Source organism: Tachysurus fulvidraco, chromosome 8, assembly GCF_022655615.1.
Source record: "Tachysurus fulvidraco isolate hzauxx_2018 chromosome 8, HZAU_PFXX_2.0, whole genome shotgun sequence".
In the NCBI taxonomy this organism is placed as follows: domain Eukaryota; kingdom Metazoa; phylum Chordata; class Actinopteri; order Siluriformes; family Bagridae; genus Tachysurus; species Tachysurus fulvidraco.
In genome coordinates, this window is record NC_062525.1 from 4954041 (window position 1) to 4980495 (window position 26455).

The following is a 26455-nucleotide window of genomic DNA, read 5'->3' on the forward strand; positions in this document are numbered from 1 at the left end:
GCATAAAGTCTGATTTGGAGAAATGTTTGTGTAAATGCTTGAAACTGCTCAAACTGCTGTGATAAATGCTCAAGAAGGCATGTTGTGCTAGCAATCTAACTGTAGGGGGCTCTAGTATGGGAAAAAAAAGGTGCAAGCGAGGCCTCAAAACAAAGAGTTAATAAGAAGAAATGGAGAGTTTTTGGTGTGTGAAAAAGCTTGGAATTAGCAGTTCCATTTGTAAGCAGAGAGAGAAAATAAAAACAATAAATGAACCCATCAAATCATGCACGTCTGGAACTTCATTTATTTCAGCATGCAACAAACTTGGAGGCACCGCTGGGATTTAAAAGAAGTGTGAGTTTAAGGGATCACCCGAGTAGGAACGGAGCGAGTGAATTGAGGAGCGGAGATTCACGGTCGAGTAAGCAAGCATACCGGCTTGCGATTGATCTGGATACGCTAGCCGAACGTGTGACAGAAAGGTTGTGATTGTTGCGGCTAGACCAGGTGAAGGAGGTATGTGAGTGTAACAAAATCCCTACCGGGCATGTCGGTACTAAACGCGCACTTATTAATATAGTCACAGAGTCTGTCGATGCTATAATGGATAGCGAGGAAGAAGATGTAGCAAAGCGCTATATGTGTTCAATGCTAACTTTTATGGAGGCGCAGCTAGAGAGGGAGTAAGTGGAAAATGGCGCCCATGATAAAACCGTGACAGATATCTCTCCGACCGCAACAATTTACTGAATGAGGTGGATTTGCATTCTGGAAATACAGTGATGGGAAAAATTGAAGTAAAAGAGGCTGGAGCAGGATGGAGTAGACCCATTGAACAGCAATCATTTATTGGTCTTGCCACTGAAATCACTGTGAGGAGAGATTTCAAAATCTGCGGACAGATCGGAGAGGTCGGACAAAAGGACAAACTGTCATTCACTAATTCAATGCCTCAGGTGAATAAAGGATTGAGAAGGGGCCATGATGAAGCAGAGATTATTGAGCCATTCAGAGATCTCGGATGAAATACTGATAAACAAAACAAATGATGCAGCTGCTGACGAGACAGAGAGACTAAATAAACAAAAGAAGAACACAGGGAGTAAAGTGGCAAAAGTACACCAGCTGTGTTCAGAAATGCAGTCCCATTCTGGCAAGCAGGCTGAAATGACCACCAAAGGGTTGGTTAATAAGCAGCCAAGTGACATCTTCAGGCAAAGAGGCATCAGCAATGGAGGGACAGAAGGAATCAGAGCTATACAGTATGAGATGGTTAAACTGAGCTTATAACCAAGGGAAGGGCCAGCTACTGGAAAGGGTGCAGAGCTTGCCAGGAGAAAGTTGAGCACTGCTTTAGATGTGGAGTTGTGGGACATGCTGCTCATGGTTGTAGAGCAATAAAGAATCCAGCTGAGGGGAGGAGCGATATAAAGAAATCTGTCAATTCAATGAAATCAGAAAGCTCCACCCCATTCCTAACTACATTGATCCACAAGAGAAAACCCAAGAGCTCCTGTGGCAAAGAATTAAACAACTGGAAGCAGAACTTGAACAAAAAGGAAAGGCTGAGTATGTCAGAGCTGCCACATACATCAGCCACATTCCTTTGCAGCATCAAGCTAAACTGGATAAACTCATTGGTCCAAGATGTATGGTTGACTGCTTCTTTGAAGGTGTGGGACACTCCGGGACACTGGATCGCAGGTGACCATCATTAATGACGAGTGGAAAAATACCTGCCTTCCCCATCTACAGACACGGAGTCGGAGTGAACTATTGAGTGAAGGTGAAACCCTCATTGGTCAAGCAGCAAACCAAACCGACATTCCCTTCTCTGGATGGGTGGAGCTGAAACTCCAACTAGGGCCAAAAAGAGGTGCTCAGGTAGAACTGCTGGTGCCAGTGCTTGTCTCAAAGGGGCAGCCTCCAATCATTGGCTACAATGTGATACAGCATCTGATGTCAAAGGGAATGGAGCAGCACCCTGATGTTGTCCCAGAGGTGGTAAGGGAAGCTTTCTCATTCAACTGCAGAAAATCTGTTGCACTGATCCAAATGATGCAGAATGGGGACCAAGCGGAAAGAGAGGGAATAGTAAAGGTGGGAAGGATTAATATAATAGTGGCAGCAGGACAGACCACAACAGTAAGTTGTAATGTTAGGACTGGTCAGCTTGCTGCAAAACAGGAGGTCCTGTTTGAACCGGAAGATATCCCACAGTGGCCTGAGGAGCTAAATGTCGCCAGGATGGTGGTTAGTCTTCAGAAGGGGAACTTAACAAAAGTACAGATCCCAGTTACCAACAGCAGCATTAGGGGTATTACTCTCACTCCTCGTACGGTTCTGGGACGAGTACAGCAAGTCAGAGCCATATATCCAGCAGACACCTAACCTGTCGTTGTAACATCAGACTGGAATGTCAGTAGTGGTGATGGGATGGCACGAGTAGCAGTCACAGAAAGTAGAGAGGGGACAGGTGTACTCCGCGTTGTCAACACAGTCCAAGATGTTAACAAAGAGCTGTGGGACCCACTAGTGTCTATAGATCACCTGACACCTGAACAACAAAAAGTTCAGCAAATGCTAAGAGAAGAATGTGAGGCATTTGCAAAGGATGAGGATGATGTGGGGTGCATCCCATCACTCCAGCTGAAAATCAGGCTGAGTGACACGTCTCCAGTAAAACCTACGTATGTCTCTGTGCCAAAACCACTACACAATGAGTTAAAATCATATCTGGAAGACCTCTTAAATAAGAAACTGATTCAGAAGTGTCGCTCTCCTTACGCATCCCCAGTAGTCTGTGTGCGAAAGAAGGATGGCAGTCTTCGCCTCTGTATAGACTACTGGGAGCTTAATCGCAAATCCATCCCAGACCGTCATCCCATTCCTAGGTTGCAACACATGCTGAACAGTTTAAGTGGGAGTACATGGTTCTCAGTCCTGGATCAGGGGAAGGCATATCATCAGGGGTTTGTGGAAGAGGGCAGCTGACCCTTTACAAGTTTCATAACACCTTGGGGCCTTTATGAATGGGTCCGGATCCCATTTGGCTTGTCCTCGGCTCCTGCTGAGTTTCAGCGCAGTATGGAGGAATGTTTGCTGGGACTCAGAGACAACACCTGTCATCCATACTTAGATGATAACCTTGTACACAGTAAGACATTCGAGGAGCATCTCAATGATGCCAGGGAAGTACTACGCCGTTACCAGAGTTATGGGATAAAGCTTACAGCTAAAAAGTGCGAGCTTTAAGTCTGAGGTAAAGTTCTTGGGAAAAATAGTGTCGAAAGGGGGTACACAATGGACCCCAAAGAGATTGCACCTGTGCTAGCACTAAGGGACTGTAAACCCAAAACTGTGGGTGACCTAAGACAACTGCTGGGGTTTCTGTCCTACTACCGCACATATATTCCTGGATTCTCTCAGATTGCCAAACCTCTGTATGAACTCTTGTCAGTGAGAAAGCTTTCAGAAAATAGTGCAAGCCGTAAAAGTCATGGTAGTAAGAAGGAAGGAGGAAAAGGGCGAAGAACAGCTCAACTTCATGCCAGTCTGCCGATATCATGGACAGAACACCACCAAAATGTCCTCAGCCAACTTCTTGAGTTCTTGCTGAACCCTCCAATCTTAGGCTACCCTGATTTTGAACAGCCCTTCATATTGAATTGTGATGCGTCACAAGACGGACTTGGTGCTGTACTGTATCAAAGGCAGCAAAGGAAACTGGTAGTCATTGGCTATGGGTCACGGACAGTAATGGCTCCAGAAAAGAATTATCATTTACATTCCAGGAAACTGGAATAAATGGCACTGAAAAGGGTCATTTGTGAGCGGTTCCGTGAATACCTATATTATGCCACCTCCTTTGTGGTCTATACAGACAATAACCCGTTGACATATGTTTTGTCCACGGCCCAAGCTCAATGCCACCACTCACAGATGGATAGCAGAGTTGGCCGACTACAATTTTACCATCAAATATAGATCAGGTCGCATACACCTAGATGCTGATGTGCTGTCAAGGATGCCTCTGGATATGGAAAGTTATATGCAGGCCTGTTCACAGGAGGCCAGTCCAGGATTTGTAGCTGCTGTCACAGCTGGTCTTCTTGTGAAGTCAGAGGAAGAGGGGCCCTGGATGTGCCCTATCGCCCTAGCGAAAGTTTGTTCTTTAGTAGAGCAGGAACAAGGGGAAGAACAGTTGGCTAAAGTGACAACTGAGGAACTGAAAGAGGTCCAAGAAAAAGATCCAGTGCTAAAAAGGTTACGAGAGTATGTGATGACAGGCCACTGGCCAAAGTTGATGAGACGTGAGAGTGACAATGAGGTGACTGTACTGTACAGACAGAGAGGCAAGTTATACCTGGATGAGGAAGGAATACTATGTAGGCAGTCAGCAGGGCGAACTCAGATATTGCTGCCTAGCAACTACCTCCAGTTTGTGCTTAAGGAGCTTCATGAGGAAATGGGACACCAAGGGGTGGAGCACACACTGAGTATCATCCGAGAAAGATTTTATTGGCCTCCTTGTGTTAATGGACCACTTAACACGCTATGCCCAAGCATACGCCTGTAAAAAGAAGTAAGCAAAAACTGCAGCAGAAAAGATCTTTGGCGATTTTTCTCAGGTATGGATTTCCCACCAAACTTCACCATGATCAGGGGAAGGAATTTGAGAACAAGTTGTTCACCCAGATAAAGGAATTTTGTGGTATCCAACACTCCCACACAACCCCATACCACCCTGCTGGAAAAACATACACAAGTTCCCTTTCAAGGGAACTCGAAGCTGCGTCAGTGCTGATGCTATGAGCATTCCCATAGCGTCAGCACTGACGCAGCATCTCGTTCCCGTCTCAGGGAACAGGTAACCTGGTGTAGATTTCTGCAGCAGCAGGGAAATGGCTCCTTGATTTAAGTTGATTTGAAGGCACTTTCGGTAAGCAGATAGTACTACATTATAGTTTCCATGCGTATTTACAGTAAATTGTTATATTTTGTATGCCAGACATTAATTATCTCTCTTTGTTTTTGTGAATGGCACAATCTAATTTCTGGAAATAGTTGATACTACCTACAAGGAATGTGAAGAGCCTTTGTTGTGTTTGTGAACATATTATTGAATATGTTCGCGAACATATTATTGAATATGTATGCTTAGAGTTCTTTATTTTTTTACTTTTACAGTTTTACGTTACTTCATGGACAGCAGTAAATCTTGAGAACCATTACTGAGTTTGTCGTCTTTTTTTTGGGGGGGGGGGGCTTATCTGACTGCATACTCAAGCAAGGCATTTGAGATAAAGGGCAGAAAAGTAAAAGGAAAACTCTTTGTGATCAACCTCCAGTATCAAGCTCCATGGTGGGGAGCTAGCCAGCTCATAAGGTGAACTTCTTTCTACAATGTCTAAGTCAAGCTGCAAGTCTGGATCACTGAGGCAAGCATCTAATGCATCATGTTCGTCACGGCACTCATGAGGCTCATTGACCATAAACACAGCTGCCACCGTGATGGGTAGAGCAGAAGCCAAAGCGGCTAGAGCATAAATAGCATTTGCTAAGAAAGAAAGCAAACTGAAAATACAACAAGCACAGAAAGAAAGTGAACAGCTTCAGGCATCATTAGACACTTTAAAGCTGAAAAAAAGAGTTGCAGCCATTCAAGCTGTTGTATGGTGAGATCTATTGGCCTGTCCAGCAGGTGGCAGTAACGTAATGTCTTGGCACTGTTAAAAGCCTGTGAAGAAGAGCTATCAGCGCTCACCACTGTTAGACACTTAACTACACCAGGTTACGTATGTAACCCGGTTCTCTGAGAAGGGAACGAGACGCTGAGTCAGTGCTGACGCTATGAGCATTCCCATAGCGTCAGCACTGACGCAGCGTCGAGTTCCCTCGAAAGGGAACTAGACTCACGTTTGTGTCATCATATAAAGACTTAAACAATAATATGCAAGACCCCATTTGAACAGAAGGGGTCACTCTAGAACAACATGCCAACAAATGATACAAAAGTGTTCTTAGAGAACAGCACAATATGGTCCAGATGTCTTAATTTCAAAAGCATTGAGACAAAATGGTTAAAACTACGTTGTCATTATTATTAAGCAATTTTATAATGTAATAACAAATAATGTATATACATGACATCAATACATGCTTAGAACACATTGCATCATAGCCTTAAATTATCTAGCCATGTTAGTGGTTGTGCTATAATAACATCAACAGTTCAGGAGAGGTTTTTAAGCAGCTTGCAGTTCATATAGGTAAAAGTTCCCACACTCTGTAGAGTGTAAATGACTTTGCAGTTCATCTGTTTTTTTGCAATGCTTGTAATAGTAAATTTTTCAAAAGGTGGGGCTAGCACCTCTTCCTCATTATGCATCACAGAAAGTTTGGCTTTGTTTGCCCCAAAGCATGTGTTAATCTTAAAACAGGATTTATTGCCAAATTGTTTGTGCATATCATCTTTTACTGAAGTCGATGCAAACCTGCCAAATCGCATTTTCTAGCTTGAATTATTCCAATAGCATAGTGAATAATGTTCTCATAACATCATTAATAATACAGTATTAATATTATTAATAAATATACAGTTTTATATAAATTTATTATATTTATTGTACAGTATGCTTGAAGATCAGATAATATAATTATATCTAAAAAAACTGTGATGGAAGCATGCTGGAGGATGTTGCAGGCAGCAGAATGTTCTCCACAGCGTCTCCAGACTCTGTCACATTTGTCACAGGCTCAGTGTGAACCTGCTTTCATTTGTGAAGAGCACCAGGTCCTCTGTTTCTGATTGTTTGAGCAGATACATGCACATTTGTGGCCTGCTGGAGGTAATTTTGCAAGGCTCTGGCAGTGCTCCTCCTGTTCCTCCTTGCACAAAGGCGGAGGTAGCGGTCCTGCTGCTGGGTTGTTGCCCTCCTACGGCCACCTCCACGTCTCCTGATGTACTGGCCTGTCTCCTGGTAGAGCCTCCATGCTCTGGACACTACGCTGACAGGCACAGCAAACCTTGCCACAGCTCGCATTGCTGTGCCATCCTGGGTGAACTGCACTACCTGAGCCACTTGTGTGGGTTGTAGACTATGTCTCATGCTACCACTAGGGTGAAAGCAACGCCAGCATTCAAAAGTGACCAAAACTTCAGCCAGAATGCATAGGAACTGAGAAGTGGTCTGTGGTCACCACCTGCAGAACCACTCCTTTATTGGGGGTGTCTTGCTAATTGCCTATAATTTCCACCTGTTGTCTATTCCATTTGCACAACAGCATGTGAAATTGATTGTTGATCAGTGTTGCTTCCTAAGTGGGCAGTTTGATTTCACAGAAGTGTGATTGACTTGGAGTTACATTGTGTTGTTTAAGTGTTCCCTTTATTTTTTTGAGCAGTGTATGAGAGGTCAAATTTTTTTTTTGCTTATTTTTTTACAGGGTTAAATATAGACTTTTTTAAGTATAGACTTAAGGAAATGTGTAAAAATGGAAATCAAGTGTGAATTTTCTGTTTACATGCACATGGTATCTTTTGAGGTATCATAGATTGATATCATGATAGATTGAGATATAGATAGAATTAATACATGATAAAACAGCCAAAAGCTTTACATTGTAGATAATGTTAACTTTTTTTGTTTGTCTGGCATCCAAACGTAAATGTCATAAAAATCTGACGTTAAACTGTGTGTGATGCTGCCATGTGTATTGCTCATGCAGTGTGCTACTTGCAAATTGGTCAATTAATAACTCTTCTTCCTCAGTGATTTCCCTGTGTGGGAGACCAGAGAACATGCATTGTATTCTGCTGCCTAAGGCCCCTTACCTCTGTGGAAGTGCTGCACCATGTGGTCTCCGGCTGTCCAGGAAGGGGAGGCTGAAATCTGAGTTTTGGAGAACTAGGCTCACAATTCTATACATTATCTCAATTACCTGCTGCTTAGAAACTGTGTTCATTCTAGTACTACTGCACAAAATATTGTTTGAACATTCAGTATTTACATACAGTATTTACACTGGTCGGTCGGCGCTATTTCTGTTTGCTGTTTCTCGTCTTTTGTGTATTGTATTTTTTGTACTTTTTGTATTGTCTTGTAACTTTTTGTATGCACTGTCTTTGGTCGTGCATGTACCCAATATTTGTCTCTCTTTCATGATGTGAATTAGTAGGTTTAAGAAAAGCTTTTGAATTCTCCTTTTGTGCCACGGTTAAGTGAAAATGAGCCCTTTTGCACATGTACTATCATATTTCCCTGTCTACAGTGGGCTGTATGCATCATGTGGGGAATGTACCTATAGGGAATCTTCACTCTGAGTTCGACCACTGGGTCTTAAAGTCACCGGATTCATGTTTCCTAACTGAGCAGATACACAGATCACTTGTAAGCTTTAGGGCATCGATCCTTCCATCAATTATCCATCCTTCCACTAAATCAAATAACAAGTTACATTATGCATCATTTTAAATAGATTTTTTCTTGCATACACGTGGTATCTTTTTGAGGTATCTTAAATAGATATCATGATAGATTAGATTAGATTACATTACATTACATTCAACTTTGTCATTACACATGTACAAGTAAAAGGCAATGAAATGCAGTTTAGGTCTTACAAGAGTGCAATAGCAGCAAGTGCAGGATATACAGTTTGTACAAGGTTTAAATAAGTTAAATAAGGTGGTAATATAGAAGTAATTTTCAGATGTGTGTGTACTATGAACATAATATACAGATGGCTATAATTATAACTGAAATTTACAGAAGGATGTAACAAAATATATGGCTATTACTATAAACAGTAATTTACAGATGTGTATGTACTATGAATATAATATAGAGGTGAATATAATATACAGGTGATTATATATGTGCTATGAATATAATATACAGATGAATATACTATATATGTGCTATGAATATAATATACAGGTGAATATATATGTACTATGAACATAATATACAGATGAATATATATGTACTATGAACATAATATACAGATGAATATATATGTACTATGAACATAATATACAGATGAATATATATGTACTATGAACATAATATACAGAGGAATATATATGTACTATGAACATAATATACAGATGAATATATATGTACTATGAACATAATATACAGAGGAATATATATGTACTATGAACATAATATACAGAGGAATATATATGTACTATGAACATAATATACAGAGGTATATATATGTACTATGAACATAATACTGTATACAGATGAATATATATGTACTATGAATATAATATGCAGATGGCTGTTGGTATAAACTGAAATTTACAGAATGCAAAAACGGAGTGTGAGGGGGGAGATGTAACAATGTATGAAGGACACGGACAGTATGATCAGCGAGGGGCAGAGTTCAATAAAGAGACAGCTCTAGGAAAAAAGCTGTTCTTTAGTCGGCTGGTCCTGGGCCGGAGGCACCTGAAACGCCTGCCGGAGGGCAGAAGTGAAAACAGTCTATGGGCAGGATGAGAGGAGTCCTTAAGAATGCTGCGAGCTCGACGCAGACAGCGTTTCTTCTGGATGTCCTCCATAGCTGGGAGTGGAGTCCCTGTGAAGCGCTGGGCGGTTTTCACCACCCGCTGCAATGCCCTGCGCTCTGCAACAGAGCAGCTCCCATACCAGACTGTGACACCGCTGGTCAGGATGCTTTCTATTGCACAGTGGTAGACGTTCACCAGTATATCCGAGGAAAGCTTATTTTTCTTTAGTGTTCTCAGGAAAAAGAGGCACTGGTGAGCCTTCTTGACCAGGCTGGAGGTGTTGGTAGTCCACGGCATGTCCGCCGAGAAGTGGATCCCCAGGAACTTGAAACTGGAAACGCGCTCAACAGTGTGCCTCTTGTCTCTTTCGTGAAGTCCACAATAAGCTCCTTTGTTTTGGAGGTGTTAAGGATCTACAAGCTGTCAGGGTCAACAACAACAAAATAAAATTATTATAAAAGAAACATGTTCAGGGTTGACTGCTATAGTAAAAAAAAAAAACAGCTCACACAGTGACAAAAAAAAATTCATTTTGCATGAAGACTTATAATATTTGACTTACAATATTTTGGGTGAGTCACTACATTCTGTGTGATCTCCAGAAAAAACAGAAAAATTGTCAAAATAAAAATGTTAAAAATAAATATTTTTAGACAAAAATAAAATGAAATAAAGTAAAGTAAAATGAAATAATAATAATAATAATAATAATAATAATAATAATAATAATAATAATAATAATAATAATAGTTATTTGAATATAATACGACTGTTTATGAATAAAATATCTGAATTCATTGTGTTTTGCAGACTTTTATTTTGTCAGCCATTGTTCAGTAATTGATTTATATTTAGCCCTTACTTCACTTCTTTGTGTTTCTTTTCTGTATTGTCTCATTTGTTGCTTTTAATGTTTTTGTTTTGCTTCTTTATGTTAGTTTGAGTTGTGTTAAATATTACACTATGGCATGTTAGCTGAATCTATGTATGGTTATATTTTTATTATTATTTGGTCTCCCTGTCAGTTTTATTTCTTTCTTTAAACCAACTCCTATAATCATCAATAAAAAACAAGGACCATCATATCTGTCCATCCATCCATCCATCCATCCATGCATCTATCCATCCACCTATTAATAAACTAACAATCATCTGAAACCTTTATATTATATGTACATACTATAACGTGGTATCTTTTTGATGTGTTGCTCCTATCACAAAATCTATGCTTTGTGTATTGTCCTAATGTAAGCATAAAACAGTTTGGACATTAATCTGTGTGTAAATGTTATTCTATGTGTTTTCTATGTGTTTCTCTAATCCCCACATTTCCTTGCTTAAACATCAGCTTTCTGTGTTTTCTGAGTGCTTTATGTGGTCCAGAATAGTGACCCCACCATACAGGAGTCAGAACCTTTTCATTGCTTAAAGTTAAAGCAGATAAACCAACATAAATGAATGTCCTCTATCTATTAAATTAAAATGATAGAAATAGATTTAGTCAGTTCTGAGTGTTAAATAAATAAATAAATAAATAAATAAATAAATAGATAGATAGACAGATAGATAGATAGATAGATAGATAGATAGATAGATAGATAGATAGATAGATAGATAGATAGATAGATAGATAGATAAATAAATAAATCAGTGTGGCCAGCAGGGGTCGTATAAACATTGTTTATTAAGAATTATTAAGAGAATAAGTTAAATTAAATTAAATTTAAGAATTTAAATGTTACTCATTTTGTAATGCGTTTTCCTAAACAAACTCTGAGCTTAAAATAATAAAAACAAATCATGCTGAATTGTAGAGTAAAAATTAATTTGTAGAGTAAAAACCTTTAATTTTCTAATCTGGTCATTAACTTTTAGTCATCACTAAGTGAACTATTAGTTAAATCATTATATCTGTTAATTGTTTCATTTGTTTATCTGACTTGTTCATTTTTTTATTATTATTCTTATCTTGTCACTAAGTTAAAGTGTTCAGCAGGGGGTACTGTATTATAATCTTTAATTTCTAAAATCACTCAACACAAAGCATAGACATCTACCATAGATGTCGCCTTGGGGTCCTAAAAAGGCATCAGAACCGCCGCCATCTTTGTACAGGGGTCTTGTACTTCAAATTCATTCCTGATGCCGGACTTCTGTGCTGCGATTGGTTGTGCTGCGATTGGTTGAATGTGTTTTATGATATTGAATGTTAGGAAATTATATTTCTGGTTACGTTGGTTTGTTTCAGTCCTTGGTTAACGACTGCAGATAATCCATGCTAGTTACCCATTAGTCTTTGACAGTTAGGAAAACCGACAATGTTTGTAGATTCCGAAGCTCTTAATAAGGAAATTAAAAATTGTCCCATGCTTTTTTTGCTTAAAGGTGAAGACCCAACTTTATGTATGTTTTGTAAGATTCCCTTATCTGTCAAACATATTTTATTAGATTGTCCTGGACTTAACACAAGAATAATGTTCTTTTATCAACTTACTTCACTTAAGGACAGATTTAATGAGATTATGCCTGAAAAGGTTTTGAATTTTTTTATCGTATGTTAATTTAAAAAAATGTATAATACGACTTGCTGTTTATATTTGTTTTTATTGTATTTATATGATATTTTTTTTGTAATTTAATATTTGCCATGAAAATAGCTTTGATTGCTGACATGGCATTAAATAAAATAATCAGAATCTGAATCTTTTTGTAGATTCCCAAGTGATAAACAGATGTCAGTCATGGACAATAGCACTCAGGAGAGAGGGCTTCGAGCCAAAAGATCGTACCTAATTGTGCAGCTGTCGCAAGAAGCGACCCCATCCATCTTTCAAAAGTTTGTCACAGCAATTTTTTAACACAACATTTTGTAATTTATTATGTGTTCCTATAAGCTCAAACAATTTCCATTTTCTCCAGCACCCTAGTTCATCCAGGTTAAGCAGAACGTCAAACAAAGCAACTGAATAATCTCCACACAAATTGTCCAACACTCCTGTCAGGGGGTTTATAAGGTCAGACCTTTTTGATCAGTCAGTCTTAGTAAGTGAAATGATTTAAACACCTTTGGTGGCTTGGTGGATGTAACAGTGACATTTTAAGAAGTTAGGATACAGTACAGACCAAAAGTTTGGACGCACCTTCCAAAAGTTTGGACACACCACCTTTTCAACAGGACAATGACCCCAAACACACCGCTGTGTAAGGGCTATTTGACCATGAAGGAGAGTGATGGGATGCTGCGCCAGATGACCTAGCCTCCACAGTCACCGGACCTGAACCCAATCGAGATGGTTTGGGGTGAGCTGGACCGCAGAGTGAAGGCAAAAGGGCCAACAAGTGCTAAGCATCTCTCGGAACTCCTTCAAGACTGTTGGAAGACCATTTCAGGTGACTACCTCTTGAAGCTCATCAAGAGAATGGCAAGAGTGTGCAAAGCAGTAATCAGAGCAAAAGGTGGCTACTTTGAAGAAGCTAGAATATGACATATTTTCAGTTGTTTCACACTTTTTTGTTATGTACGTATATAATTCCACATGTGTTAATACATAGTTTTGATGCCTTCAGTATGAATCTACAAAACTCTGAATGAGAAGGTGTGTCCAAACTTTTGGTCTGTACTGTATATGATTAGAGTTACTGAGTTTGTGAATATTTTTCAGGATCATACGTATGCCTTTGACCCAGTTAAAGCAAAAGAGAAGTTGGTTGTGTCTCAGGAGAACATGAAGAAGTTACAACTGGACTAGAGAAATGCGAAGGACAGGGAAAGAAGAAAAAATAAGACAGTGGGCTCCTTGTTGGAGGATTTAAAAAATAACAAGATGCTGACTGGAACTGGAGGAACTGGAGCAAAAACTGAATTTCTACTCTGGTTGGCTGACTCGATTCTCCCTCTCAAATGCATATGATCAAGTCTCTAAATCAATCTGAAATATGTCTCTGTGAAACTACAATTTTTTTGTTATTAAACTATTATTTCCCTGAACATTCCAGACCTTCCAGTTGAACTGTCCAAGCATGGCCATGCCTTCACTCCTGCTCAAAGGGAATTTGCTTTAACACTGCATTTGCATGGACCTAATGTCTACACTTACTTGAGGGAACCCCTGAAGATACCACTCCCACATCCTCACACTCTTCTAAAGTAAATATAATTTCTACAACTTCACATTTGTCAAAAATGGATGAAACTGATGTCAATATGTGTTCTGTTTATTGCTTTACCTGTAACAGATGGTTGCAGACTGTGGATGCTAAGTCTGGGTTAAAAGCGCTGTTAGACATGCTACAGAGACGGAAAAACAAAGACCCTGTTGGGTATGGTCGAGTGTGTCTTGATTTGGATGTCATGTCTATAAGGAGACAAGTGCAGTATGATTCACACAAACAGACAATGATTGGTTTTGTGGATCTTGCCAGTGGCATAGATGAGACCAGCATGGCAAGTGAAGCCCCAGTGTTCATGGTAGTTGAATTAGAAGGTCACTGGGAAATGACCATTGCCTTTTACTTTATAAGCTCACTTAAACCAGACACACAAAGGATTTTGCTTCTACACGCCTTGGAGGCACTTCATGAACGTGGCATCAAAGTTGTGTGTGTCACAATGGACGGACGTATATTGAACATTAACATGTGTACGATGCTTGGATGCCGGCTAAAGCTAAATCAGCCTCTCAAGACATATTTTGTCCACCCTTCTTCAGGGGAATATTTGTTTGTGATCATGGACCCTTGCCATATTAAAATTGGCTAGGAACATGTTGCAAGCATACAGCTCTATTGTCAGTCCCACAGGAACAGTTAAATGGAAATACATATCAGAGTTGAATAATGTTCGGGAACACAAGGGTCTTAATGCGGCCAACAAAATCACCAGAAAACTCATCAACTTTGAGGGGCAAAAGATGAAGGTGTCAGTGGTGGCCTAGACACTGAGTCGATTGGTGGCGATAGCTCTTCATGTCGTCATGGAATATGGATGTCCGCAGTTTGAGGAATGTTCTCCTATGATCCAATTTCTTCAGATAATTATTTTTTTAGTTCGAAATGCAATGTGCAAAAAGTATGATAATTGATTGATATAGTTTTCTGAAAGTGGACATTTCTGCTCTTGTCCTAAATCATCTGCGTCATCCATCCCTCAACTGGTCGTTCAAGCACTTAATCCTTTCAATGAGTCTTTTCTCTCTGCCAGTGCCTGTGGCATAAAGATGGTATTTTGCTCAATCAACATTTCCCCTTACCTAACAGCAGCTGATTATTCCAGGCTACCACAATAACACAGAGATGTCAGCCAGTCATGCCTCATGACCTAAAGCCTGTTTTCTCCAACGCAGGGTTGCTATATCCTGTCATTCTCCTGAACAAGCAGCCAACTGCTAACATCTGCTCTATCCTAAAAGGTCTACCGTCTATAAGTCATTGAACTGTAAATCATTACCAGCTGTAATGAGGAATATTTGTGTTAAAGGTGATTGACAGATTGTTCTCCACAAGTAAGGTAAATGCATTAAGAGTGTATCATTTTATACTATGCATTAGTTATTCTAATTAAAGATGCTAAAGATAAACTGTTAATACGATGTCAGTATTTAAAAAGAAAACATCTAAAATCTAGCTGCAAGCAGTATTAAGGTAGCCAAGCTTCTCATTGGCCCCAAAACATTAGCATACCAGGCATTTACCTTCACTTGTGTTATAAGGAGTAAGAGAACAAGAGTTTTAAAGAGTAGCAATACAACCATATAGTAGATGAAGAGTCTGGATTGTTTACAAACTATGGACCCAAAGCAATCACTTACAGATTTACTCTTTAAAATGTCTTCTTGTTCATGTCCTTTCCTTTAACGTTGTGTTCAAAAATCGTCCGCTATATGTGGCATTAATAAAGGCTTCTATGCCCCATTCTGTTCTGTTTGTTGTTGTTGTTTGTTTTGTGTTTTTTTTTGTTTGGTCATTGTTTGTACTGATGTAATTTGAGAAGGTCTGTTCAACTATTGGTTACTCATGTATGGTCTAAATGGAAATCTCTGAAGAATTGAGTCATTAATTAAACGTGGATTTTGCATATTTTGTTTGCATACCAAAAGAATTTAATCCACAAAGAGGTTTTAAAAAAAAAACCTCTATTGATTGTGTGAAGTAATACAGTTGATCCCTCCAAAAATTTGTATAGCTGTTTTGTTTGTTCGAGAGAGAGGGAATCAGTTATAATATATAATGCTGTGTTATCATTGATAACACAGTGTTATGTGTGTGTGTGTGTTAACATTGCTGACATGCAAACATGCTTGAAATGAATAATTGAATACACAATACACTTTGATCTTTATCTACATTCTCTGTTATGCTTTTTTATTGACTTAGTCCATTAACATGTATAACTTCTTAAACAGGACTTTTCACACATAATTCTCCTGCATGTACCCAATATTTGTCTCTCTTTCATGATATTAACTAGTAGATTTAAGAAAAGCTTTTGAATTCTCCTTTTGTGCCACTGTTAAGTGAATATGAGCCCCTTTGCACATGTATTATCATCTTTCCCTGTCTACAGTGGGTTGTATGCATCATATGGGGAATATACCTATAGGGAATCTTCACTCTGAGTTTGACCCCTGGGTCTTAAAGTCACCAGATTCATGTTTCCTAACTGAGCAGATACACAGATCACTTGTAAGCTTTAGGGCATTGATCCTTCCATCAACTTATCTATCCATCCATATAATCAAATAACATTGTGCATCATAACTTATATTATGCATCATTTGAAATAGATTTTTTTCTTGCATATACGTGGTATCTTTTTGAGGTATCTTAAATAGATATCATGATAGATCGAAATACTGATAGAATTAATCAATGATAAAACATTGAAACATTCAAATAAAAAATCAATGTGTGATGCTGCCATGTGTATTGCTTATGCAGTGTGCTACTTTGAAATTGGTCAATTAATGTCAACTAAATTTTGAATGAAAATAATCCAAATGGGGGATCAGGAGGAAACCAAATGATTGTCATCTAAATAATGATCACTGTGTTCCAATTAGCTTAGAAGCATCAATAAAAAAATCCCTAAAGCATTTTTAATTTTAATCAATCAAACTGACACAAAATAGTGTCTGAGTTTATAGACTAATTATGAAGTCATTAATTAAGTGTTCCCTGCTGTTTTTCTCTAATCCCCACATTTCCTTGCTAAACATCAGCTTTCTGTGTTTTCTGAGTGCTTTTCTTTAGGTGGTCCAGAATAGTGACCCCACCATACAGGAGTCAGAACCTTTTCATTGTTTAACTCGTAGTTATGTACAGAGTAGTTTGAATTTTTGTTTTCTCAGTGGAACGAAATGTGGCATAAATTAGTTAATTAATTTTAATGTCATTTAAATTTATGTATTTATTTATTAATATTCTTGGGACTATAATAACTACACTTAAAAAAAAAAGACAATTTTATCTCAAACGCCTTGCTTGAGTATGCAGTCAGATAACGCCCCCCAAAGACGACAAACTCGGTAATGGTTTTCAAGCTTTACTGCTGTCCATGGAGTAACGTAAAACAGTAAAAGTACAAAATAAAGAACTCTAAGCATACATATTCAATAATATGTTCACATAAACACAACAAAGGCTCTTCATATTCCTTGTAGCTAGCATCAACTATTTCCAGAAATAGATTGTGCCATTCACGAAAACAGAGATAATTAACGTCTGTCATACAAAATATAACAATTTACTGTAAATATGCATGAAAACAATGATGTAGCAATATCTGCATATCGAAAGTGCCTTCAAATTAACTTAAATCAATGAACAGTAGCCATGACCGAATACTCTTCCCTGCTGCTACTGAAAACTAGATGTTTGTGACGTCATCATATAAAGACTTAATAATATGCAATACCCCATTTGAACAGAAGGGGTCACTCTAGAACATGTCAACAAATGATACAAAAATGTTCGTAGAGAACAGCACAATATGGTCCAGATGTCTTTTAATTTCAAAAGCATCGAGACATTAAATTCCACTTAAACAAAAGCTCAGACAAAATGGTTAACACTACAATGTCATTATTATTAAGCAATTTTATAATCCAATAACAAATAATGTATATACATGACATCAATACATGCTTAGAACACATTGCATCATTGCCTTAAATGATCCAATCATGTTAGTGGTTGTGCTATAATAACATGAACAGTTCAGTAGAGCTTTTTAAGCAGCTCGAAATTCATATAGCTAAAAGTTCCCACACTCTGTGGAGTGTAAATGACTTTGCAGTTCATCTGTTTTTTTTTGCAGTGTTTGTGATAGTAAATTTTTCAAAAGGTGGGACTAGCACCTCTTCCTCATTATGTATCACAGAAAGTTTGGCTTTGTTTGCCCCAAAGCATGTGTTAAAACAGGATTTATTGCCAAATTGTTTGTGCAGGTCATATTTTACGGAAGCAAACCTGCCAAATCGCATTTTCTAGCTTGAATTATTCCAGTAGCATAGTGAACAATGTTCTCATAATATCATTAATAATACATTATTATTATTATTATTATTATAAATAAATATACAGTCTTATATATATTTATTATAATTAATGTACAGTATGCTTGAAGATCAAATAATATAATTATATCCAAACAAACTGTGATGGAAGCATGCTCGAGGATTTTGCAGGCAGCAGAATGTTCTCCACAGCGTCTCCAGCGTCTTTCATTTGTGAAGAGCACCAGGTCCTCTGTGTCTGATTGTTTGAGCAGATACATGCACATTTGTTCCCTGCTGGAGGTAACGGTCCTGCTGCTGGGTTGTTGCCCTCCTACGGCCTCCTCCACATCTCCTGATGTACTGGCCTGTCTCCTGGTAGTGCTCCTCCTGTTCCTCCTTGCACAAAGGCGGAGGTAGCGGTCCTGCTGCTGGGTTGTTGCCCTCCTACGGCCTCCTCCACATCTCCTGATGTACTGGCCTGTCTCCTGGTAGCGCCTCCATTCTCTGGACACTACGCTGAAAGGCACAACAAACCTTGCCACAGCTCACATTGTTGTGCCATCCTGGATGAGCTGCACTACCTGAGCCACTTGTTTGGGTTGTAGACTACACTGTAAAAAATTGACTAAAATTTACAAGAGTACTGTAAATCATTAACTACAAATGTATCGTAAAATTTACAGTAACTTGCTGGCAACTTTGGTTGCCAATAATACTGTAAAATTTACAAGAGTTCTGAAAATCATTAACTTTTTAATTAATTAATTATTTTTAATATCTTTCATTGTTATTTTAGTCATTATAATTTTTTATTTGTTATATTTTTTTTGCATTGTTTGTAGTATTTGAATTATTTGCATATTTATAATAGATTATTTGCTACAGTTGTGCTATACTTAACTGCTATACTCTTGGCATTCTACTCTTGCTAATTGAATCCAGGTGATTATTCTTAAATAGTCTACAACGAAAAATAGAGTGAATGTTTGCTTGAATGGAAGTACCGAAGAAAAGCAACTTGAAGCATCTGCTTGTGCTCGTCTAGTTTTTAAATCCAGATGCACCTTGCACTTTTTAGTAACAAGCAGTGAATAAAATAATTCTCTATTCAGTATGTGGTTAGCAATTTTTTGTTGTTCATTTGAAAACTTTTCCATAAAATATCTAAGTCTGATAAACTATCTTAAATTGAAAACCTAAAAAAAAAAAGTGAGAGTAACAATAAATATTGAGTAAGATTTTATGCTCTGAAATACCTCTGAATAAATTCCAGCGTGCATGCAGCGTCATCCTGATAAGCAAGATTTAAGTTGTAATAGGGCGCAAACAATGCTGCCAGACCCTCAACAAATGCCTCTGAAAATGGGCCCAGGACAATTTCATGGATTCACCTATAAAAAATAAAATAAGAATATGGCAGGACATACATTAATAAGTGTTGTATAGCTCATATTAAAGGGATAGTCTGAAAAGAATTAAATGAAGTGAAAATTACCATGATTTACTCATGCTATCCTAGGAGTAAATTATTTTCTTCTTTCAGACAATTACAAAAAAAAAAAAAGTCCTAGCTCTTCTCAGCTTTATTATGGTAGTGAATGACAGGCAAGATTTTGAAGCCCAAAAAGTGCATCCATCATAAAGTACTCCACATGGCTCAGGCTTTCTGAAGTGAAGCGATGCATTTGTTTAAGAAAAATATCCGTATTTAAAACCATATAAATTAAAATATCTACTTTTCAGCATATTTATGGGGAAAGAGTGAACTCCGACCTGACGTAACGAAAAACACGGAAGCGCAGAGGATAGAGCAAAAAAAAAAAAAAAACTCAAATTAGAAGTCTAAAACAAGAATTTTTAAAGACAAATTTCTGAGGATTTAGATACAAGAGAAGATCTTGAGTTTATTACAAAGCCCTATTTGTTACGAGAGGCGTTAAAGCTTACACTACTCCTAGGATATACATCATGTAGGGAGTTCCTTTCTTTTGGCATAAGTCGACTAGTTCAACAATGTATATTTTTCTTACAAACATCACTTCGCTTCAGAGGGTCTTTTTTTACCCCCTGGAATTACTTTTTACTGGATTACTTTTATGATGGATGATGCACTTTTTAGAGCTTTAAAATCTCATCATCCATTCACTGCCATTTTAAAGCTTGGAAGAGCCAGGACATTCTTTAAAACAACCGATTGTATTTGTCTGAAAGTAAAAAGTCATATCAGATGCCACAACACCCTCAAAGAGGTCATGTCCGGGGGTTGTGTGTGTGAAGAGAGCCAGGCTGACAAACATGCAAATGTAGATCTCACCTTAAATGTCCCGTTGCAACCAAATGGGCACCGGATCTCCAGACCTGACTGATTATGGCTCTTTAAATGAGACAAAAGCTGTGTTAGGGTCCCACATTGAACTTCACAAAAGTCTACATGGCATTTAAATGTTTTATCATCGTAGATTGCTATCATGATAGATTGAGATATAGACAGAATTAATAAATGATAAAACAGCCAAAAGCTTTACACTGTAGATAATTTTTTTCTTTGTCTGGCATCCAAACGTTAATGTCATAAAAATCTGAATTTAAACTGTGTGTGATGCTGTCATGTGTATTGCTCATGCTGTGTGCTACTTGCAAATTGGTCAATTAATAACTAAATTTTGAAATTTGGAATTAAAATAATTCAAATTGGGGATCAGGAGGAAACCAAATGATTGTCATCTAAATAATGATCAGTGTGTTCCAATTAGCTTAGAAACATCAATAAAAAAATCTGTAAAGCTTTTTCATTTTAATCAAACTGACACAAAATATCTGACTTTATAGACTAATTATTAATTAAAAGTCACTTCACTGATCCCTAGGGATTATTGTATGAGCCTCATAGATAGTTAAAGACATTGTGTTCCCTGCTGTTTTTCTCTAAACCCCACATTTCCTTGCTTAAACATTTTTTTAAGAAAGCTTAAACAGCTTTCTGTGTTTTCTGAGTGCTTTAGGTGGTCCAGAATAGTGACCCCACCATACAGGAGTCAGAACCTTTTCTTTGCTTAACTCATAGTTATGTACAGAGTAGTTAGAATTTTTTGTTTTCCCAGTGGAACGAAACATGGCATAAATAAATTTATATACACACACACACAAATATATAATATTATTGGGTTTATAATAACACTTAAAAAAAAAAAAAGGAAAACATTTTTTGGACACACTATGTGGTCCAGATGTCTTTTAATTTGAAAAGCATTCAGACAGTAAGTTGGTGTCTTGCTGAAAAGCTCTGCTAGATTCCATTAAAACAAAAGCTCGGAGAAACTGGTTAAAATTACAGTGCTGATATTATTGAATAACAAATAATGCATTTAATTGACATTAATACATGCTTAGAACACACAGCATCATGGCCTTAAATTATCCAGTCATGTTAGTGGTCGTGCTATAAAAACATTAACCCATTGACATCAACACATTACCCCATGTTTCTATGTGGGGGGTAATGTCGGTGGGGTTGGTGTTTAAGCAGCTTGCAGTTCATATAGCTAAAATTTTCCACACTCTTTAGAGTGTAAAGGACTTCGCAGTTCATGTAGTTTTTTCATGTGTAATGTTTGTGATAGTACATTTTTAAAAAGGTGGGACTAGCAACTCTTCCTCATCAGGTAACACAGAAATATTGGATATGTTTGTACCAAAGCATGTGTTAATCTCAAAACAGGATTTATTGCCAAATTTTTTCAAGTCCTTCTTAAATGAAGTCGATGCAAACCCGCCAAATTGCATTGCAGCATTTTTCTTGGGTATCTCAAAACTAACATTGGTTTTACAGAAACCATTAACACAACTCAGCACTTTATGAATTTGTACGGCACATGTCAGCAAGAAATGAAAGGCTGTGTATTTCCTGATCTGACAGCAGCACTGAATTTTGAATAAAGATCTGTGTCGTTATCGGTGTAGACCTTTATTTTTCTTGTAAAATTATCAGTAATCTGAGTATTTATTCCAAGATTTGTTAAATTCTTTACTTTTAATTAAATCTTCTTTAAGGACCTTGTCTATTATCAGTTTGTCGGTTTCTTCAGCGCAGCCTATAAATTGGTCATCAGAATCCGGTGCCATGTCCAGTTTATAAGAAGAGGTTTAGTTCTATAAAATTAGAGGAGGGAAAAACATTATAAGAAAATTACTGATAAGAAAATGTCTACTCAGTGCAAAACTTGAAAGAGAAACCCACCCGTTTGGACAAAACTGCTCCAGTGTTGATGATGACGATGATGATGGCAGTGGTGGTGAGGACGAAAACAGCTTGCCTCATTGTTGATCTAAAATAAAAAGCATATATAGAGAATATATACAAATTGTATACAAATGACTATTCTACAAATGAGTGAGACATCAACTGAATTTGTCAGTGTGGAGATTATCGATGTCTTGGAGTAGCTCTGGAGTTCAGGACATCACATTCAGCTAAATTCTTATTAGGTTAGTGACTAGTCTTTTTCACTTGTTCCAGTCAAGTCAATTACCGTACAGATGGCACTGAGCTTCTCTCGAGTCCTAGTTCATTTTTTGTATATCTTTCTCACACAGAAAAAAAAGGAGGCATGTCTTTGTTCTTTACATAAACTCCAAACCTCTTGCAAACTCTCCACTACAGTCTGAATAGTGCTTAGGTTTGTATTTGCATCGGAGTTGTGAAAACCATCGTGTGAAAGTTTGGTATGAACAATGCCTCAATGCGCACGCAAATCAACTGCCTGGAGAGAAAAAGATTTCTGCCTTTCTTTCTGATAACACAATGCATCATATCAACGTGAAAAATATTGAAAACCTCAGAAACAACCTCACATGGTTTGATAACATTTTCTAGCTTGAATTATTCCAGTAGCATAGTGAATAAAGTTCTCATAATATCATAAATAATACAGTATAAATGTACAGTATGCTTGAAGATCAGATAACATAATTATATCTAAACAAATTGTGATGGAAATAATATAACATTTCCTAGACGATCATAATACTCACTGATGCGCTCAAGGCTTCTTAAATATATAACGAGGAGGTGCTCAAACCAACAGTGACAACATCCACTTGGGGTCATGGATTCACCTATAAAAAATAAAATAAGAATGGCAGGGCATAGATTAATAAGTGTTGTATAGCTCATGTTAAAGGGATAGTCTGAAAAGAATTAAATGAAGTAAAAAATTACCATGATTTATTATCCTAGGAGTACATTACTTTCTTCTTTCAGACAAATACAATCAGAGTTACATTTAAAAAAAAAAATGTCCTAGCTCTTCTCAGCTTTATGGTGGTAGTGAATGACAGGCAAGATTTTGAAGCCCAAAAACTGCATCCATCGATCATAAAAGTACTCCACATGGCTCAGGCCTTCTGAAGTGAAGCGATGCATATGTTTAAGAAAAATATCCGTATTTAAAACCATATAAATTAAAATATCTACTTTTCAGCATATTTATGGGGAAAGAGTGAACTCCGACCTGACGTAACGAAGAACACGGAAGCGCAGAGGATAGAGCAAAACAACAAAAAAACTCAAATTAGAAGTCTAAAACAAGAATTTTTAAAGACAAATTTCTGAGGATTTTGATACAAGAGAAGATCTTGAGTTTATTACACAGCCCTATTTGTTACGAGAGGCGTTAAAGCTTACACTACTCCTATGTCATACATCATGTAGGGAGTTACTTTCTTTTGGCATAAGTCGACTAGTTCAACAATGTATACTTTTCTTACAAACATCGCGTCACTTCAGAGGGTCTTTATTTACCCCCTGGATTTACTTTTTACTGGATTACTTTTATGATGGATGATCCATTCACTGCCATTTTAAAGCTTGGCAGAGCCAGGACATTCTTTAAAACAACCGATTGGCTTTGTTTGAAAGAAAAGTCATATACACCTGGGATGGCTTGTGGGTGAGTAAATCATGATGTAATTTTTAGCTAGACACTATACACTATGGGATTTATAATGAAGACTAATGTTACTAATAAGGTAACATTTTGTTAAGGAGAGAAAATGGTTCAGAGACAACAATAACAGGGCACAGACAGAGCTAACTATGGAAGGAATATAGGAATAAGAATATAATTGTGAAATAGAGGAACAGGAACAGAGGTGGCAAAAATGTATTTTTAAAATGGACATTGAATTAAAACTTGCTAAATTATTCAACAAGAGCAACAGGCAGAGTTACTAAACATTGTGCAACACAATTCGGATACCATATGCCCACTTACACTGCTTGACATTTTTATAAAAAAGGAGTGAAGCGTTTTTTTGCCGCTTTGATCTCTCATCGTAACCGAATGCTGGACCGCTGGTGCGACTCGAGCTACAGTACTGGGGGCACGTGATGATGACGTGACAAGTGAGTGACTGATTGCTGTGAACGTCATGTATAGACTATCTTAAACTTTCTTGTCTCTTTGAATTTTAAATCACTCTGCATTTATATACATTGCTTCATTAAAACCTCAACATGTGGTGAACACAACTCTCCACTAAAAAAGTGAGGGGGACTAATTTACTTTTTATAAAAAGTGCGAGGTCCCCTGCGTAATCTACGCCCCTGCTCAGACACGATATCTGAAACCGGGGGTTCCATGGTCATAGCAGGCTCTATCAGATGGTTTACTGAGCACATTTTATGTGTCTGTGATATATGTGATGCAAATGTAGATCTCACCTTAAATGTCCTGTTGCAACCAAATAGGCACCAGATCTCCAGACCTGACTGAATATGGCTCTTTAAATGAGACAAAAGCTGTGTTAGGGTCCCACATTGAACTTCACAAACGTCTACATGGCATTTAAATGTTTTATCACACATCTGTGCCTGATGCTCTTTAGCAGCAGACTGGTGATGTTCCCTGTGATTTCTGTATATGTGGGACTTCAATGAAGAAAACTTAGTGAGCAATTATGTGGGCAATCAGGTACAGCACATCTAAAACCTGATTTAGGCACATTTCTATGCAATTTCACATGCTTCACAAAACTCAGGATTGTACTGCTCTCATTATTACAAAAGTGACAGATAAACATTTTCAACTTTAAGAAAAATATAAACTTCACAAGCTAATAAATGCACAGAAATAAAGCATGTTCACTGGAAACTAGCTTGGCAGTCAAGTTAAACACTATAACTGCATAAAACCTACACAATCAAGTTAAACGCTTAAAACGTTTAAAAGCTTACATGTCTACGGCCAACAACAATGTAAAACAATTTTATACCGAGCAGTTATCAAAAATTGTATAGTAAAATGACAATCCGGCCACACTTTAATGATGAAAAAAACATAGACAGCTAATCGTTTATCTGTGACGACTCATCAAGCAAATTCATCATAAAATTGGACAAATAATCTACATTATCCATTTTGCAACGTGGATGTAAAAGGATTCCATATTGTAGATGTAACACACCTCGACTCCCTCTCATTAGAGATCCTCCTCCTCCTCCGGTACCGAGCACGAGGTGTGAGCGAATATTAAGTGCTTTTTTGGTGTTTATTGGTGGTTGGCAACCTCGCTTATTGGTGCATTATCGCCACCAACTGGAATGGAATATGGATCAAGTTGTTTGCTTTTATAATTTATACAAACATGAATAAACATAAAAACCAAGCAATGGAAAGTCGCAACTTCCAAGATGTCCACTGCAGATGACGAAAACTTTTGCAACTGTTTTTTCTTCTTCTTAAAAAGCATTTACTGCAGAAGTCATAGGAACATTCAATAAGAGTGATTTACCTTTAAACACACACACACACACACACACACAGTATCTTATTGGACCTCTAAAATTCACAGCAATTATGCATGCTCCCACATGGCAAAATACAGTGATGTTGTAAAATTAAAAAAAAAAAAAAAAAGTAGTCTATTGTAAGTATTTACTGTAAAAACTACAGCAATTTTTAACAGTGTATGTCTCATGCTACCACTAGAGTGAAATCAACACCAGCATTCAAAAGTGACCAAAATTTCACCCAGAAAGAATAGGAACTGAGAAGTGTTCTGTGGTCACCACCTGCAGAACCACTCCTTTATTGGGGGTGTCTTGTTAATTGCCTATAATTTCCACCTGTTGTCTATTCCATTTGCACAACAGCATGTGAAATTGATTGTTGATCAGTGTTGCTTCCTAAGTGATCAGTTTGATTTCACAGAAGTGTGATTGACTTGGAGTTACATTGTGTTGTTTAGGTGTTTCCTTTATTTTTTGAGCAGTGTATGAGAGGTCAAATTTTTTTTGCTTATTCTTTTCAATATTTGGGTTTTAAAGGGTTAAATATAGACTTTTTTTAAGTATAGACTTTAGGAAATGTGTAACAACGAAAATCAAGTGTGAATTTTCTGTTTACATGCATGTGGTATCTTTTTGAGGTATTGTAGATTGATATCATGATAGATT

The 26455-nt window shown here is 37.6% G+C and overlaps 1 long non-coding RNA gene across 1 annotated transcript; it reads right to left on the minus strand.

The window, feature by feature from the left end:
* Nucleotides 1–16976: 16976 nt before the first annotated feature.
* LOC113649533 lies at nucleotides 16977–26054 on the minus strand. Its single transcript, XR_007143696.1, has 8 exons — nucleotides 25465–26054; nucleotides 24722–24781; nucleotides 23032–23115; nucleotides 22238–22325; nucleotides 22029–22149; nucleotides 20315–20374; nucleotides 19257–19391; nucleotides 16977–18611 (listed from the first exon to the last, which is right to left on the minus strand). It is a non-coding gene; the product is annotated as an uncharacterized LOC113649533 (long non-coding RNA).
* Between the last annotated feature and the right edge of the window lie 401 nt (nucleotides 26055–26455).